The sequence below is a fragment of the Gymnogyps californianus genome, chromosome 1 (genome assembly GCF_018139145.2).
Source record: "Gymnogyps californianus isolate 813 chromosome 1, ASM1813914v2, whole genome shotgun sequence".
NCBI classification, from domain to species: Eukaryota; Metazoa; Chordata; class Aves; order Accipitriformes; family Cathartidae; genus Gymnogyps; species Gymnogyps californianus.
This window is the reverse complement of record NC_059471.1, coordinates 175,835,482-175,851,600: the sequence shown is the minus strand read 5'-3', so window position 1 is coordinate 175,851,600 and position 16,119 is coordinate 175,835,482.

The window sequence follows — 16,119 nt, the reverse complement described above, 5'->3', positions numbered from 1 at the left end:
TCTCTGAAAGAATTGCATGTGTCCAGGCTGCACATAAACTGTTTGCCAGAGTGATTGTGTTTTTCTGTCTAGGCAGGTAAAGCAGGATTTTCCTGGAATTTCAGTGTTTTGTGGGGGCCAGGAAGGATGAAGTACTATCCAAGACCAGGCAGCCCATCATTCCTGAATTCTCAGCAATGGTCCCATTCCTCCCTCTGCTAAAGGAGGAGTTTGCTTTAGGTAGAAGGCTGGATTGGGGATAAGATGAGAGGATGAGAGAGCAGACTTGGGTTGGGAACACGAAGAGACTGGGACTGGAAGACTGGACAACGGGAGGAAAACGAACTGTGCCAGGAAATTATGAGGGGGAGGTTTGGAAATCAGCAGAAGAGATTGGTAGAGTTTGGACTGATTATGAGTAGGAAGGAGGGAGCTGTGAGCCAGCCACTGGTGAGAGACATGGAAATGAGACAAGCCTAGAGGAAGGGAAGCAGAGATGGGCTAGACAAACAGACAGGAGTAATGAAGTTAACTGTACTTGAAATACTCCTTTACTGAAATAATGTGTTTCTTTCTTACTCCCTAGTTCCCTATACATTGCATACATCGATCCCCAAAGTAAATTGTAGGTACCAAGGATGCCTTTTCCTTCCTTTGCATTGCACATGTATATTTATAGTGTCTTGTTTTCAGAATTGCAACATGTTTTTGTTCTCATTGTTTGCTTAATAGACAGCAATTTTCAGTTCAAAATATATTCTTTTTTGATATGGGGAGAAATCATTAAAAATGAAGCAAAAAAGAAAATAATACTAAGTCCCTTGCACCATTTACAGCTTTTTCAGGTCTCTCTGTATTCTTGCCTCTAGAGAAAACTCTGGCAATATTTCTGCAAGATGAGATTTGTATGTTTGCTGTGATTTTTATGGATACTTACTTTCCTGATGCATCTTTGAAATGTCATTACTTTGCAGAGGCAACCACTGCCCTTTTAAATGGTTCTATTAAAATATATTTTAGGTCCCCTGCAGCTTTCTCAAACAAATCCCAGCGATAAAAAATTAAGATCCCTTAGTGAATGATTGACTTGGTAGACCTACCGTTCAAAATAACAGATTTTTTTTCTATTTTTCTTTCTGTTTTTAACAACACAAGTAAATACCTGTCTTGTTTTTTTCTTGGTTTTCTCTTTATTCAAGAGGAGTAAATTTTAAATAAAATGGAAATAGGTAATGACATCAAAGAAGTTGCCTTAGTACTAGCTTTATGTAAAGGAACCTTTTTGTTTCTAGGAATTTACGGTAATAGCAATGAGAGTCAGAATCTGATTTGATTGAAAAAGGGAGCTTTAGCAACAGCTTTCTTCATGGTTCTGCATCATTAATATGTAGAATTACTTGTAATGACTTCTATTACTTCCCTTTCTACTCCATGAACAATAGTTATTCTAAGAAAATTTGTAGGGAAGCCATCCTTCTCTAAAGCCAGGGAATTTTAAGAGCTGACAAAGGTCACCAAGACATTCTGATCTCATAGATGATCTTTTATTTTCTTTTTATTTTTTTTGGATACTGATGCAAATATGGAAAAGCAAATGGAATTCGATTGGATTCCTACCACATGAAAATCAATATAATTGAAGACAAAAACAATGGGGGTTTTTTTATAACTGTTGACATTAATAGAAGCATAGAATGAATTTTTCCAGAAAAGCTGTGTTCAATTTCCTTTTTCTTATGAAAAAAAAAAAAAAAATTGGTTTTCAGATGGTTGATGATGTCCAGTTATGAACAGAAAGTATAGAAAATTTTAACACCCTTAAAATCAGACCATTAACCAAAGTAGTTAGATTTATTCTGATATTTTTCATGTAAACTTCCATTTAGTAAGATATTTAATTCTGTAGCTTTAAACAAATGAACAATCTAATTTCATTGCTTAAGCATCTAACTAGCACTTGGGACAAGTACAAGTATGTGCACATATGTGTACATATGTGTAAGTACTGATCTGAATACAAAGTTCAGTGCTTTTCTTGACTCATACAGTAACTCTGGAAAGTAAAATAAGTTCAGCATGAAATTTCAATAGTCTCACTTAAAATATCATTGGACGAAATAACATGGCACCAAACAGCACACATTTTATTTACATGCAAGTGCAACTCACACAAGCCATCAAGCAAAATTTATTTTTTCTGCAAAATGATTGTTAAGCACTTAGTATATTTGAGTGCCTATTAATTTTGGATAGATATTAGGGAAAGGCATTCCAGCAAAATGTGTAAGAATTATAAGTCTTCAGGTGTTCTCTTTTTTCCCTTTTTTCTTGGCAACACTGAATTTAGATTCAAGGTTTGAGTAGAAGTAGTGGCTAATTATGGTCATAGTTTGAAGATGATTACAAAGCTAGTCATTCACCTGCTAAAACCATCATTTCTTTCATCTTTGTTGCAACAGCTTTTTGATGTCTATTACAGACTTTTAAATCATTTTTAAAAATATTACAAATCACTTCATATCCCTTAGCACATAAGAAAGCTTTAGCAGTGTTGCGTGGCTGCAGAGAAGATTCAAATTTCTCATTTTAGTTCATGCTTATATTTACTTAAAACTAAGGTGTTAATGCCAATATTTTGAAAGGAAAAATATTGGCTTAGCTGAAGCCTGCCTCTGCTTATGTGTGTACATGAGACAAATCTGACTCCATCTGGTAAACGTCAAGGCTGTCATGGAGTAGTGACAATTCAAAGGAGAGTGAAAGAAGCAGCCATGCTCCCTCTCCCTGCAATTCTAATAGCATGTCTGCGTGTCCTTGTATTTTTAAGCATCTTCCTCAAGGTTGACATGACAAGAATGTTGTTTCCACCTTATCCACCTTCATAAAAATATATTGTTTGGTTTCTTTTTTTAAAACATTTCTGTCATGGGAAGGATATAAACATTTTAAAATCTGCTGCATCTGTTAACTCTTACTGCACTGCCTAGATCCCAGTGGGATGAGCTGATGAAAAACAGAGAGAAAATTGGCAATGAGTTTACAAGCCAAATGTGATGAAGGATATATATGCATACTATATTACACGAGATTACTTGGGCATGGCAGGCTGCCCATTATACTGTTGTTCCTCCTCCCTTCTCCCACCTCTGTTTTAATGATCAGTGGAGGCTTGACAGTGAACTTTTGAATTCTGTCATCTGTGAAACAGGCTGTCTGAAGACCAAAGTGCCTTCTCTCTGTACATCTTGAAACCCAACAGTATCTATACAAAGATAGAAAAATATTGCTGGAGAATGCAGGAAGTCACTACTTGATTTGGTAGTTTGCATAGGAGTGGTAAGAAAGAATGACTTCCTCCCCACCTCTTTTTACTATAGACCTTTATTCCTTTATTCAGTATGAACCCAGCTGTGTATTCTGAATAAGCTTTCTGCAAGAAGGTGCACAGGCCTTTGAGACCTTAAATGGTAACAGCCATTTTGATGACAGCCCACTGCTACAGTTGCTGGAGCAGGTCTGTGTAGGCACCTTTTTCCTTTCTGTACAGGTCTTGCTGGTGCTGGTAGAAACGTTAAAAATATAAGGGTACATGGCAACACAGATGACCGTTCTTCCTAGGCTATTGCCCTTGGTAGGAGCAATGCTTACCCTCAGTTTACACTTCGGCAATGCGTGAGCAAGTATGTAAGCAGAGAATCGTCACAAGAGTATTTAACCTATCTGCAAATGAAATTCAGTAGAGAAGAGGGCAAAATGGGAGGTTCCGTCTGCCTAATATCTGCTTGTGGTATTAGGCACCAGTTTTCTTGTCTCAGAATGTAAAAGCAAATGGCCCAGAATAGCCAGCAGCCCTGAGGAAGACAACTGAGGTTAAGGTTGTACTACTTTGCCTAACTAGGATATTTAAGCCATCTAACTATCAGACAGGTAGGCCTCTTACTTCTGCTAGTGCTTTTCTGCTTTGTAGCCATAATTCAATGTTCACAGGGCCTGGGTCATGAACAGAGTGACTGTAGTCCAGAGATTAATATAAAATTATTTCTTCAAACTGAAGGAGATCCTAGAAGAGAAAGTGGGAGAGTTCCCAAAAGTATTTGGATGCATACTGTGTGATCACTACGTGAGTGACCTAACATAAACTGTGTTATCTGCCTTTTGTCTTAGAAGTGCTCTGGATTTGCCACTGGAACAGAGCCATCTGACAGTGGAGAAAGAGAGCTTGTCCCTTGGATATTGTCTTGACTAATAACTCTCTGCATATACTTTTTTGTGGAAATATGTTGGTGATTAGGCTATTTTCTACATATCCCTGGGTAAAAAACAAAGCTAGCTATCTCAGAGGGCACTGGGCTTGGATGCTTAATTACCTGTCAGGAGCTCAGGTTTTTTATATACCTGGTGTAAAATCTTGAGCCATTTTTACAATAAATATTAACATTAGAGCTCTGTCAGAGAGTAACTGAGTGGTCTCCACTATGTGCTGCAGCTTTGAGCCAGCACTGCACTGACATTTTGCTCTGCAGTAAATGGATACCTTTGGGCACGAATATTTGCAAAATGGATTACCATAATCACAGCCGTTTGATGGGTCATCGAGGCTTGAACAGACAGCCAACCTCTCTTTTCTTTAGCTATAAGCTGCCCGTTTAAAGCCAAATGAAGTTAGTGCACATGACTAAGCTGATATTTGACTGTGAAAGTAAGAGCTATGGTGTGCTCGTACTGTCAGGTCGCATCTGTCCTAGTTCAGGCTGGGCCTGAACAGGCTATCTTCAAGAAACTTCCCTTTGACTATCCTGACCCTTAAAGATGTGATACTTCCACTCTTTGTGTGTTTACGAAAAAGAAATTTGACAAAATACTTTATACACTGGTGCTCATGAGTACAATGCTGTCTCAATGCTTGGCATGATCCTTAAATATAACCTAATAGGAGCCAATCTTAAACTGGGAATGAATTAATACAGATGACTATGTTAATTTTATATCTCTGCAAATGATTTCTGGCTTACAATAAAAATGGCCATCATGGAATATCATCTTCAAAATATCTTTACTAGTCTGTGTTTTGTCAACTTAATTTGTTTACTAACATCTCCTGATTGGGGAGGTGGTTGTATGTTGATTTAACTGGGAGATTTTCATACTCATGTTTCTTCTTCTCCAATGTGTGAATTGGTGGCGGCTCTGCAACCCGACAGAATGTTTCTGCTGTACCAAGAGGTATAAGAAGGGAGGTTACAAAGTGGACGGACGCAGCAGAGTGGGGCTCTGGGGATCAGCACCCCAGCAGGTGGCATGTCTCTAGGGACATTGCCGCATCCAGCCAGTTCCTCCTGTGGCACATATAGCTGCTTAGCGGATCAAAGGTGCCCCAGACCAGCAGGGCAGTCCACAAACCAGACTGGGGCCATGATACCAACATGGCACTTACTATTGGATTTAGGGAATGAAAAGGAAATTACACTTTTTTTGTCTCTCTCTTTCTTTCCCCCCTTCCCAAGTTCTGGAAATGCAAGTGTTGATGTCGAGGCTTTTTTAAAAACCTTTTGGCCTTTTTTTCTTTCTAAGCTATTCCAAACTGTTTAGGAGTTGTTACTTATTTTTTCTGTTCTGCTTTGTTGCTACAGCAGTGAGAGAGAACTTTGATGTATGAATGTTCACTGCACTGTACAAAAATGCTATGAATCATTGCATTTATTTCTGCTTCCTAGAGTACAAAGATCTTACTCAGCCTATTTCATACCAAAATATACTATTACTCACATGTTCAGCTGAGACCTACAGTCTCAGCTAATATGAATCATCGTTCCCTTACTAAAAGGTGACAGAGCTTCTGTCACAAGCAGATTTTAAACGGATTTGTAAAGTATCTCTATTTCATTTGGTAGCTGTGTATGTTATTTAATTGCACTTTTCTTTTTCGCCTAACAGTAAAATACATTTAGTAAGTTATTTCTGTGTGTGATGGTGAATGGGAAGACATGATTTGTTTGTGTCTCAAAAAACATGGTGATGAAATGACCTTAGCTATGTATGTGCTATTTACAGGTAAATCCTATCTGCTTTTGTTTATACCTTTGCAGAATCACCATGACTTCTCAGCATTTTGGTGAATTATACCACCAGCATATCACTAAATGAGCAGGAGTATATTTAAGAGAGTCCTAACTTAAATATACAGGAATATTTTTCACAGCACTTTGTACTTCAGCTCTAAATTTAGCCCAGTGAGAAGAATCTTCCAAATTAGTAGACTCTTGTAGGTACCCTTGAGTTTACTGGGGTAGAGGAGAGCATAGAAACTGTAAATAAAGATCAGACATCATCTAATCCTTGCATTCTTTGAAACAGAAACATCAGCTAAGTGTTTATTTTCCCGTCAGAACACATCCAGCATACACGTTAAAGTATTGTTCAACCTTTTACAATGACAAAATTCCAAAGCAACCCGCTTAGGTTTTCTTTTTTTCCTGTGCAGGGAAGGAAGGCTCGGGAGTCATCTCCTGAAAGGAAAAGTGACGTTACTGGACACGTAGGGGCCTGACTCATGAGGAATTAGTTGCGGAAGTAATATTTATTACCCTTTTCCATTTCAAATGGACATAATATTCTTCTGTCCCTAAAGGCATTACTGTGCTTGTAACAGAGCTGTGAAAAACTGTTGTGTTTTTGCCCATGAGCCATTGCAATTCATTGCCCCCTTTCGCTAATGATTCATCTGCTGCACCTACCTGTGAACTAGGGTAGCTGAGATGCAGGTACACATTTGTTTCTGCCAGTTCTCCCACAGGTGTGATAACCTCTAGCAAAGGGATGAGGAAGACAACAGTAAGATAATGGGAGTTATATATTTGGGAATACATAAAAATAAATTACTACAAGATCTGCTAGGGCTTTCAGAGGTGTAAAGACTGTCAGAGATGTGAGGCAGGATGTGTTGGTGCTTGACTGTTTCACTTCTCCTGACCCAGCTTATGGTACTGACTTTCTTCTTCTTACTATTGAATTTGATGTGATTATGCTCCTTCCAGACAAATGACTAATAGTGTTTATAAATAGCACCTTATATGCAAAACAAACCAGGAAGAAAATCTACCAGAAGAAAAATAAGAAAAGTGAAAGCAGACACAGATTTTTAAAATTCTCTGGAAAAAGTAATTTCCTTTAGAATTGTTGTTACCTTCCTAAGAAGAGACTCAGTATCTAACGTACTTAGAGCTTATTAGGGATTTTCCCTTTTTCTTTATTTCTCTCACTTTCTTTCTCTTTTTTCTTTCTCTTTCTCTCTCTTCCTTTCTTCTTCTTTCTTCTTTCCTATTCTTCTTTCTCCTTCCTTCCTCCCTCTCTCCCTTCCTTCCCCTTCTCTCCCTCCCTCGCTTTCTCACTCGATTGCTCACTCGCTTTTTATATATATTCTAATAATTCAATCTAAAATGCATATTGCAGCTCAAGGCCAGCCATCTTCCTACTATTCACAAAGCAGTCAGCTATTCCATGACATCAACTATTTTAAATGATCCTTCTGTATGATTATTTGGTTGGTTATTTGGGAGTAATATTGGAAATATTAGACTTCTTTGAGAATATAAATCATATACTGCCAGACAGATGGAAGTTTGTGTTGTCCAAAAATATAAAATATATGACTCATTTTTATCTTTGGTTTTCCACTGTAAAGAATGAGTGTCAGCTTCCTGTGTAATTTTGATTTGTTTATCCAGCAGTTTTGTTTGTCCATGCAGTTTTCTCTTTGCCAGTTGTGGTCTATATTTGGTTTCCATAAAAGGTATGTTTTCTTTGAGGCTATCTTTTTTTTTACCACTGCCAAAACCACAAGTGATGCACCATTACTTGGACTTTTGTTCTTAATTTAAACTTGGCATAGTGTCTCCCTCTGGTGTAAAACATGAAACAAAATCCATTCTGACATAAAAGCTATGAGGTGACTCCTTCGTCTGAGATTGAGTGTGGGTTCTGTTGTAGGAAGTGAGCTTTTGTACTTTCTTTGTGTTGGGAAGGGGGGAGATAAGGGGTGAGGCTAGAATATTTACCTGATGGTTGAATATTTACTGGGGTCAGTCCATCTTATGGAGTATACTGGGAAGTCTATCATCAAGAATGTAAAAGTTAAAGGTTGGGGAAGCAGCAGTTTATTTTGAAGAGGGTCTTCCATCAGAGAGCCGTACCAACCCTTTCTTACTGTTTTTCCTAATCTGAATGACTTTGGTGTCTTTGAGCAAACTGGAAATATGTGAAAGTGGAAAAATATCAGTTCTAATTGCTAAAACATAATCACATGCAGGTCTGCCCAGTAGCAATGGTAATAATAAGTTCTGATGTAAAATACTCATTAGATTAAGATGACAGCAGTTGAGGAGGTTTCTTTTCCTTTCCCCCCTTTTTCTTTTTCCTGCCTTCCTCCCACCCTCCCGCCCTTCCTCCCTTCCTTCCCTTCCTTCCCTTCCTTCCCTTCCTTCCCTTCCTTCCCTTCTTTCCCTTCCTTCCCTTCCTTCCCTTCCTTCCCTTCCTTCCCTTCCTTCCTTCCTTCCCTTCCTTCCCTTCTTTCCCTTCCTTCCCTTCCTTCCCTTCCTTCCCTTCCTTCCCTTCCTTCCCTTCCTTCCCTTCCTTCCCTTCCTTCCATTTTTTCTTTACTTCCATCTTTTCTTTACTTTCTTCCTTCTAAGAACAAACTTGAGATGCCAAATCAGTTGTGAAGCATAACAGATTTGGAAGAGTGGATCACAGGGAACTGATAGACTTGGAAGCACAAAAGCTCCCTGTGTTTCACCTTGTATTGTAAATATAATTCATTTATTCACCCTGAAGAGAAAGGAAATTACAATATAATGTTTTACCTTATGCAGTCTTAGCCACTGATATCCAAAGCAGCCCATGAAGAAAATATACAAAATTTCTGTGGATGAAACTGTGAGCTTACTTACCTCCCGCGGGCCGTGGGGACCTGTTATCTGGTCATGGTTGTGAAGTCTGTTTGCAGTGGGTGTCACTGCAATCTCAGACAGCATCTGCTAAAGTTCCTCTGATAACAGGCTGAGAAAGCAGCATCCTTTGGCTTTTCACAGCCCTTCACCACTACTGAAGTCAGTATGAGTTCACTGATGGTTCATTGCATTGTAGAGTATCACAAGCTAGTCCTTAATCACCTACCTTTCCCTTTCTTCCCTTTATTTAATCATTTTTTGTGCTGGAGGAAGTAGCAGCAACTTATAGGCAGCACAAGGCTGTCATTTTACCTTGTATTGTCTTGGCCACACAGAGGTAAGTTGCTGTGTTTGAGCTCTTCAGTCGCATCTGTATCTCAGCATGGATGAGAGAAGTAGGATGTGGAGAATGGAGGAGGCTTGAGTTCTGCAGTCTGTGCTGCTTTGTCATAGAGGCTCTTCCCCTTCCTTTCCTTGCCTTGTTCTGAAGTGGAAAATGTTGCTATTTCTGCCTTCAGACAGAGGGGAAAAGCACAGAGAGCATACATTTCTATTTGTTAGAGCAGCTCAATTCAGATGGTAATGAATAGTGTCAGCTTGGGATTTAAGGCAGATGGTTCTATATTTTGTAAATAAAAAGGGCATTTCAATCAAACAATTTGAACAACTAACCTAAACTCCCCTGAGAGGTAGATCAAGTACTCTGCTATTTGGCCTTGACATGTAAATGCGGGTCTCCAGGTGTCTCTGTATCCTTGCTGTTGTGGTGTTTGATGATGAAAGTCATTCCAACTTCATTCCTACTGACACTTTGAACTAGTACTTTTCTGAAATTTTCAAAGCCAAACACACAAGAGATCCTAGTACTAGCTGTACCAGATTTAATATCTGGACCTGAATATAACAGCAGGATTGGATCTGTTGGAAAAGCAAAACTTCATTTTGTAGTGTGCCAATTTTTTCCTATTTTTATCAAAATTTTCAGTCAGCTATAGTCTGCGTTACAAATAAAGGAAAGAGGTCTCCCATTTAAGTAAGTAAGAACACAGCTAAATAGTGCTTTTGACATGCAGGGTATGATTTTCCAGTGTTTGAATTGGGATGATAAAGAATACAGGCATGCAGTTCAAAATCCTTATTTCTGTGCACTGCAACTGAGAGGAGCATCCATTAAAAGCTTGAGGAAAGAGACCCAGAAGGCAGCACTCTGTTAATTATAACTCTGACTGTGGAAGTCTCACATTTAGTATCAGTAATTTCTGTTGCTTTGGGGTTTTCAACTGTAAAAGTGGAGGTTTATTGCCTGCATCATAAAATACTGAAATGGCTAATTTTTGTAATGATACCCAGCAGTAAAAGGGTACTAATACAAAGTGTTATTCTTTTAATGTTAAGGTAGTGTGACATATATGAAATAGTAATTTAGATTTTTTTTCCAACAAAAAGGCCCACAAATGTTTTGCCACTTCAGTTTCTTCAGGATTACCATGTACAGTTCATTGCAAAAATCACATATAAACTACTCTTGTGTAGCATAACTTATTAAAGCATTTCATTTTTTGACATATCTGTTTCTGTAAGGTTTCCATATATGACCTAGGTAGCAGATTTATGATAGCCACATTATATCACTAGACATTTCCATCATCACTTACAATAAGAAAATTGAATTTTGCTTAACAAGGACCAATTAAAAAAAATAAAGACGATAAGACTTTAAGCACAAGTCAGATGATGCTGAAGTCAACTGAACTCCACAATGTATTAGCCATCTGCTTTGTTGCTCTCAAGTTCCTTGATTTTCTTCTCTTAATCCCATCCAAGATGTTCTTCAGCTATATAAAATGAACTTTTGTTTTTATGCTGTTCTGAGGGCTTAGTTGAGAAACAGGAGTGCAGCTGTGATGGCCTTGGCCGTGGACTCTTTTTTCACTGAGACACATTCCTTTCTCCTTGCCTGCATCATTGGGCTCTCATCCAAAACCAACTAGATTGTGTTTATATTGTGTCCTCCTTTGCTTTAGCCTTCGTTAGGATCCTGTCATGCTCAGCCCTCACACTATGTCACATTCATTATGGTGACTCCTTTATTCCCCTTTCCCCAGACTTCGTCGTGAGAACTGTGTCACATTACTTTGTACTGAGCACATTTAACATTTTTTTGTTAGAAAAAGGACAGACAAATGGTTCCAGGGATACCACGAGATCAAAATGTCTTCATCAGCCAAAATTCTTAATACTCTTGGTAATTTTAGCCTCAGCTTGATTTTCTAAGAATGCTCAAGTTCTGTCAATCAGAATTTCTAAAAGATTTAAAGCATCAAATGCTGGACTGTCATCTGAGACTTTTCTTTCTGATTGCTCCATGCCATATTCCACTCCTTTGCGTTTGATGTTGCAATCCCTTGGTTCAGTGCTCTTGAGATTAAGCCATTTGTTTCTTACTCTCAGCAAGAAGTATATGGTTGCTAATGCAAAGGCTTTTTACTGGCCCAACAAATTAGTGAATACAAATCTACAGGCAATTCCATCTTCAGGTGCCCTTGAAAACATGCTTAGACACTTTATCCTTACAATGAAAGATAATTCCTGAAAGAATTGTGCAAAACTTTCTAATCAGTTTGTCAAGATATGGAATTTGTGCTGATGTGTCTTGCTGCAAAAAACGAAGTTAGTCTCATTTTCATAAAAAATTGACTCTTTCTTGGACAACTCACTTTTGGATGAATATTGCAGTTCAGTTTTTTAGGACTGTGAAAACTAAATGTTTTCTATATGCAAAACTGACGAAAACAAAACTGCCGAAAGTTAGTTATTGGAAGAAATGCATGTAATTTGCACAGCCCTACCATTTAATAAAGGAATGCTTATGTGCAGGGGATTGAATTAAGAGTTTGATCCTTTCCTTCCCTTTCCAATTCCCTTCCTTCTCTTCCATTCCCTTTCCTTTTGATCAAATAAAAACTACTGAAATACGTTAAAATCTAAGTCTCCCTAGAGTATTGGGTCACATTTTGCCATGAAACCATGAAAGCCAATGATATGATGAAGAGATACGAGGATCTCCCTGAGGCCCCATGTTACAATTTTTTATCCAGTGTTTTAGGAGTGATTTATTTGTCTGTTATGCAGTTCTCCATCTCTAGATGCTGCAAGTATCCTTTCCACAGCTGACATGTCTCTTGGCTCATAAAATTTTCTCTAAATGAAAAATATTGCAGATCTGGCCACACTAAATAGCAGGAAAAGAATTTTGCTGTGGAGATTATACATAAACAAGTTATCCACCATGTCTTCCATCAAGTAACACAAACTGAGAAGTGCATTATCCTATCTATGTATTCTGTGTGTTTTGTCAGCAGCATATAAACACAGCCAAATGCAACTTAATGAACTATCTCTTTTTTATTTTTAGTTAGGAAAGAAAAATATTTCTTCCAGTCTCTTGCCAATGATAAATCACAAAACACAGGATAATTTTTTTCTTTTTTTTTTTTTTTTGGTGTAGGGGAAGAAGAGTATCTAATATTAAAATTTCAGTGACACATCATGTCAAGTGTATTTACTAGATGTTTTTGTAATATATGTGTCTCTACACATATGTCTTTTTTTTTTAAAAAGCTTGAGATACAAATATTGGGACTTAAAAAGTATCAGGCTATAAGCTTTTAAGTGTGAAGCAAACTGAGTTCACCTGAAGGTTTTTGCAACTAGAGGGAAGATTTTTAAAAGCACAAATAGCAGGTAGGTACATATAATTGTGTAAAAAACCCATGTGGAAATAGTCTACAGTGTACTCTGCCTAGATGATCCAGCCACTTCAAGCCAGTTGTGTGGGTGTGTCTGTGCAAACCCAACTGCATGCATCAGTGGATAACGAATTGGCTGGATGGTCACACTCAAAGAGTTGTGGTCAAGTGCTCGATGTCCAAGTGGAGAGCAGTGACGAGTGGCATTCCTCAGCGGCTGGTATTGGGACCGGCGCTGTTTAACGTCTTTGTCGGCAACATGGACAGTGGGATTGAGTGCACCCTCAGCAAGTTTGCCGATGACACCAAGCTGTGTGGTGCGGTTACACGCTGGAGGGAAAGGATGTCATCCAGAGGGACCTTGACAGGCTTGAGAGGTGGGCCCGTGCGAACCTCATGAAGTTCAACAAGGCCAAGTGCACCTGGGTCGGGGCAATCCCAAGCACAAATACAGGCTGGGCAATGAGTGGATTAAGAGCAGCCCTGCAGAGAAGGACTTGGGGGTGTTGGTTGACGAGAAGCTCAACATGACCCGGCAATGTGCATTTGCAGGCCAGAAAGCCAACCATATCCTGGGCTGCGTCAAAAGAAGCATGGCCAGCAGGTCAAGGGATGTGATTCTCCCCCTCTGCTCTGCTCTCGAGACCCCACCCGGAGCACTGCGTTCAGCTCTGGGGCCCCCAACACAAGAAGGACATGGACCTGTTGGAGCGAGTCCAGAGGAGGGCCACAAAGATGATCAGAGTGCTGGAGCACCTCTCCTATGAAGGCAGGCTGAGAGAGTTGGGGTTGTTCAGCCTGGAGAAGAGAAGGCTCCGGGGAGACCTTATAGCAGCCTTCCGGTACCTAAAGGGGACCTACAAGAAAGTCAGAGAGGGACTTTTTACAAGGGCATGTAGTGATAGGACAAGGGGTAATGGCTTTAAACTGAAAGAGGGTAGATTTAGATAAGATGTAAGGAAGAAGTTGTTCACTGTGAGGGTGGTGAGGCCCTGGAACAGGTTGCCCAGAGAGGCTGTGGATGCCCCCTCCCTGGCAGTGTTCAAGGCCAGGTTGGATGGGGCTTTGAGCAGCCAGGTCTAGTGGAAGGTGTCCCTGCCCATGGCAGGAGGGTTGGAACTAGATGATCTTTAAGGTCCCTTCCAACCCGAACCATTCTATGATTCTGTGATTTAGACAAACGTGATTAATCCAAACTCAATCTCTGTATCAACATCCAGGAAGTTTGAATGGAGGGTTCACATGAGTTTTTAAAATAAGAATTAGACAAAATGGTATATCATTTAGTGAAGAGCCTGATCTGCTAGGCAGTACTATTCCTGGTCCTTTACTATGTCCTTTACTATGACCCCTATGTCACTGTATTAGTTTCACTAGCAAACTGAATGAAATCTTAAGTTCTCCTGGGTACAATTCTACCTCTCCTGTTTGCGTGACTTCTGCTTCCCATTCCAGCTGTACATGATGATACAGTCATCTGTTAAAGCAGGCTTTTAGCACGTCTAAACTGACATCCTCATGGGAGTTTGCAAGATGGAAGTTAAAGAGAGAGACAATGAAGCTTGAATGAGATATTTTGGAAAACTCTTGAGTCCCTGAAAATTTATCCCGGGCACCAACTTACACAAGCTGCTATAAAATATTCTGTTGGGGAGCACGTGGCTGTAAGGAGCTTACCTTATTAAATATAGGCTTCTATTAAATATTACACTTAGATATTTTCTTGATAATTGCATGGAAGACACAAGGCTGGACCATCCTTCCTGTCTTCCCATTGGAGTACTCCTCCTGGACCTACTGACAGCCACAGCATGTGTTCACAAGGTGAAACATCAGTCACAGAGCCAGGAAGGTTCAGACTCAGGGTAGGAAATAACAGGAATTTCCTATCTCCTAGACTTAAGCTTTAGCCATGGGATTATAGCTACCTGTCGAGGCCAGTTTGTAATAGGTGTAATTTGATTTAAACTTCAGTAATATTCAGGAATTTATGTAACTCCCTTTTGCACATAAACAGCGCTCAGAGCCCTCTGCATCCATACATACACATATACACACATTTTTGTTATTTTCATGTGCATGGAGTGGCACAATTTTCCAGGAAATTCCCAGCTGAGAAATGACTTCAGACTGCAGATCATTCTTCTGATCTTTCTTCTTCTCATGAATTTTAAACCTGCAGGAGATGCATTCTGATACAGCTGAAGGCACAGAAGTAATTATAGGTTTTCTTTGCTTTGGACACACTTATTTCTCTGGGAGTTGCTTTCCTAAACGTGGAGTGTAAGAACCGCCTAAATAAACCAGGTGTCAGAAATTGATTCGCACAATCGTTTTTATAGTGAACTGAGCAGCTGAGCCTTCTAGACTCCTGAACTCTGTTAAAGCCATAAGGATTCTCCTGTGTAAAATTAAGATAGAAGGCATTTAGCATTTAAAAATCTTTTTTTCATGAAGTTAGGCCTAAGCATTGCAGGGTAAGTTCATGTGTGTTAGGAAAATTGTTGTTTCGACTTGCTGTGATTATGTAGATGAATAAAACATGTATCTTTTATTTTACCTACTCTGTTTGTTGACAGTCATTAATTAGATGTTCAGGTGGAGTTTAATTAATGAACAATTGCTGAAGTTCTACCCTATATCTGTGTCAGTTTTTGGCATCATAATTATGAAAAAAAAAAATAAAAAAATCTCTGGGCCATGCCAGAAAACACTCCATCATTCTTATCCCATGAGATAGCTGCTGTCTTATCAAAAAATAGTATATTACATTTTACACATAAATGGCTATATTTTATTAAATAAGGACTAAGATGACCCTCGTGCATTTTGAACAATGCTATACTTACATACGTACAAAGACTTATCCTGCTGCTTTTGAGAGCAGTGGGACCATCACTTGGACTTGGAAAAGTAATTTAGGGTCCTTTTGACTCTTTCATGGATATTATTTCCATTATTACCCGTAAAAGAAAGAACCTTGATATAAAATACTCTTTCACTGAGGTGATGTCTCAGGTTGAAATAAATAGCTAGAAAATGCTAAAAAACAGACAAAACCATTTTCACTTGTTTTATAGTTTGAATGGGAGTTTTAGAGGAGAAGACTTTCTTGCCAAAAGCAGACTGCTGGGAACAGAGCTAATAGGGTGAGTGGGTGGGCAGGATGGGAACTGTTTTTTGGGATACATTTCTTAATTTCCAGTTTGCTCCTGTGAAAGAAGGCTCTGATCCTTCAATTCCATTCTGTTTTTCCCACTACAGGGTAGCAATGATCACCCTGAAACATTTAACATCAAACTGCTGGGTGATACTTGCTGCTTTTCAAGACGATTAACAGAGCAGCACCCAATTACAGCACACTTTAAAGCATTTTCATTTCTTGGTTATTAAAATCTACATAGTAGTCCTACACTTGCCAACAAGAGTTGGCAAAAATTTTCCAG